A 3,753-nucleotide genomic window follows, 5' to 3' on the forward strand; every position below is an offset into this window, starting at 1 on the left:
AGCCAATCTTTGATGGGGGAACACATTTTAGGATAGGCCCCCCTGCTAGCTGGCACATGCGCAGTAGAACTCTGGGGTCTCATTTCTGTAACCCCCATAGGCAAATGGAATGCCAGCCAGTCTACCCATCTGGACCTCTAGCAAGATAACCTTTGTTGAAAGGTGATAACTGGGACACTTGGAGACTGCTCTTGTTTGAGCCTCCTCCACCCTTAAATCATCAGGGAGGGTGACAAGACTCTTGGAACAACACTTAAATCCTAGATATTGGGCGCCTCTTGGGGCCATCTGCTATCCTGATGGACAAAGGAATTTCCTCTTAGTCTTTGCCCATTCCTTGGGACACAGTATTAAACATAAACGTATTTCACAAAGAGCTATAATCATTAAAGGACTATTAATCCTTGTGCTCTCGGATGGATTCTAGTGTGTGTGTGATGCAGACACTGGTTAACTAGACATTACAAGGGAACAGGGGAACAGGGGAATACACATGTACATTTTAATTCCATGGGTTAAAGCACAGTTCTGGGTCTTAGCCCAGTTAACCCTTTGACTCCCGGGTGAGGTCAGGGGATGGCCAAATGGGGTGTAACCCCTTTAATCCCAGGCCACCCCCTTTCTCCCTCTACACCCGCTGCCAGGGGTGATGGGGAGAATCCAAGACCCCCCGCGAGGCTAACCTCGGGGTGGGCCACGGGGTATTGAAGCCCTAGCTCAGACCATCCTGCCGGAAGAGTGACTTGGAGGGAAGGAGAGGAGGAATTATCTGGGCGAAGGCGAGTGGCGTATAACCCTTCCTGGCCATTGTGTTGCGGCTGTTGGAAGCCCTTATCATTGGGATATTGTTGCGTTGTCAAATAAAGAGACTATTCCTCATCCATAATGACTGTGTGTGACTTGGAAAGTATTACCCTGGGACCCAAGGGGTTCTTCTATACCGGTCCTGTCCCATATTCCTGGGAGTATAGAAGATGGAGGCGCTGCACCACTAAGAGATCATGGAGGCTACCATCCCAGAAGACCGGTCCTGGCTCCCCCACAACATCGCGGGAAGCTCAGGCCCTCCTGTTCCTCACAGGTATGCACCACACCGCATGTAACCTACCCTCATGCACCTTAGACACCACCATAGACTCTGGGGGGGGGAAGCAGGGTTACATATATATATATATATATACACACATCAAATAGATAAAAACTTCCCCAAACCCCCCAATACATATAAAAATTCCCCCAAGCCCACAAATACATATAAAAATTCCCCCAAGCCCCCCCCAATACATAGTAAAAAAAAGACTTACCATATGGATGATCAGGCCTGGTCCAGTAGATGCCGGTAGGGGTGGGGAGGGAAGGGTGATGCCGATAGGGGGGGTCTTGGGTGGGGGCGGGGAGTGAGGAGCTTGCTGCATGAGGCTGGGGAGGGCCTCTGCTGCAGGGGGTGGCCAGGTGCTGCGGGGGGGAGGGGCATGTTGCAGGGGGTGGCAATGTTGCAGTTGGTGGCACGGTCCTGCAGGTAGGGGGGTGGGCGATGCTGCAGCCTGCAGGGGGTGGACCGGTGCTGCAGATGGTTAGATCAGGCTGGGGAGGGCCGCTACTGCAGGGGTTGGCCCGGTCCTGCAGGTAGGGGGAGCGGCGGGGGGGGGAAGAGAGCGGAGGAGAGATGGAGAGGGGACCTGTCCCACAAGGCTGCTCCCTCTCACGCCGGCGCGCCGGAAGCTTACACAGCAGCTGGCTTCCGGCGCTGCCAATAGGGAGACCCGGCATTTTTTTTTTGATTAGTTTAACTTGCCCAGCCGCGCAGGGGGCCCGGGACGCCAGTATCCTTTGTCCCCCCCTCTTGGTGGCCTTGGCTACCTGCTTCCAAGGGGATGAATACCATTCTTGTCATCGTTAACCGCTTTTCCAAGCAGATGCAATTCATCCCATTGAGAGGTCTCAGTAGCATGTAGAAGTGCTAAATGTATTATAGGGTTAAGATAATTTGGCAAACATGGTAGAACCATTTGTTTCCCATGGAAATGTGAAAAATGTCAAACTAATTTTAAAATACTTATACTCCTCCGTTTTGTTTTTTTGAAGGCGTCAATCGCCTTCATTTAACCTATTTATTTGTTCACTGCCATTTGTTCACTTTTGTCCTGGGTTAGATTGCCCCTTCTAGAGTGGGCACTTTAACTCGTGTTATTATTATGGTTCTAGAAATGTTAGTGTATTGGTTTAGGTATTTAGAGAACTCGGCTGGTTTTCATTTTGGATTTCTAAAAATGTACATATATATATATATATTTTTAAATGTTAGAAATGTGGGCGCACTTTTTGAACGTTTTGCATAAGTTATTATTATTATTATCATTAAAGCACCAGCATATTCCTCAGCATGATGCAATAAGGGAAAGAGTTGTGTAAAATACATAAACAACATACCAAATAAGGACAAAAAAGCGTAAACAGATATAAAAGCTAATGAGGGTAATAAGCTCCTGCTTAAAATATAGAGCAAATAAGGGGCAATGTTGAAACAAACGGAAATGTGGCTGGTCATTGTGGTATGGAATATACATCACCAGGATTGAGTATGGTCCAGTCACACTGCTGATCCCATTAAGGTTTTGGGGTGTTAGATTGCGTGGAATTTGGTGCAGCCGCACAACTTGTCCCGATAGGGTTGGGGGGTGGTGGTGGATGTTAGAGGAAGCCAGAGAGTCTTCCTTGAAAAGGTGAGTTTTCAGGGAGTTTTTAATTGTGTGAATGCTGGGAGAGAGTCTGATGGTGTGTCAAGAGGGAATTCCAGAGTGGGGGAATTCCAGAGAGAGGGGCAGTGTGGGGGAAGTCTTGTAAGTAGCAGTGAGAGGAGGTAATAAGGCAGTAGGAGAGGCAAATGTCATGGGCAGAATTTAGCTGACATTTAGGAATATTTTTGGGGCTGAGGGCTGGGATCTATGTGGGGGAAGCTTCATTGGGAGCTTTGTAAGTCAGGGGTAGAGTTTGAATTTGATTCTAGAGCATACAGAAGGCCATTGTAGGGATTTGCACAGTGGAGTGGTGAGTGAGGTAGATGAGTCTGGAAGCAGCAGGAGTTGCGATGGATTGGAGTTGGAAAAGGAAGGTAAAGGGAATGCCAACTAGGAGTAGATTGCCATAGTCCAGGCAGGATAAGATGAGTGAGTGCATAAGGATTTTAGTTATGTCATGAGTGAGAAAAGGGCGTATCCTAGTGACATTTCAGAGGTGCAGATGGCAGGACTTAGTGAGGGATTGAATGTGAGGAATGAAGGAGAGAGCAATCAACAATGACCTCTAGGCAGCAGGTTTGTGGTGTTGATGATATTGTTGACAGTTAGAGATGGGCGAAACTGTCAAAATCAGTTACCGGAATTTCCTGAACTTTCCATTCAAAATCCGTTCCGCTGTGTAAGATCCGTTGGCTGATTCTTCCCGTTTCAATCCATGCAGATTAATAAAAAAAACACCATTGGATACAAATCCAAAATAAACAATACAAACGGCGCCTAAATAGTCCAAAGGGAATAGTTATAGTCCAATGGTGTTAAAGTCTCTAGAGGTGGATATCAGCTTGTATCACTTCCCAGCTCCTCCACAAGACGTTACTCCATGCATATATTGCAGAAAGAAAAGAGACAAAAAGAACACATCATAGTGCAACAATGCAAATATAGAACATGCAGGACAAACAGGACAGGACAAACACTAAACAGAACAAGCAAGGCTGACTAATAGTAAGAGTTA

This window comes from Ascaphus truei, chromosome 1, assembly GCF_040206685.1.
Source record: "Ascaphus truei isolate aAscTru1 chromosome 1, aAscTru1.hap1, whole genome shotgun sequence".
In the NCBI taxonomy this organism is placed as follows: domain Eukaryota; kingdom Metazoa; phylum Chordata; class Amphibia; order Anura; family Ascaphidae; genus Ascaphus; species Ascaphus truei.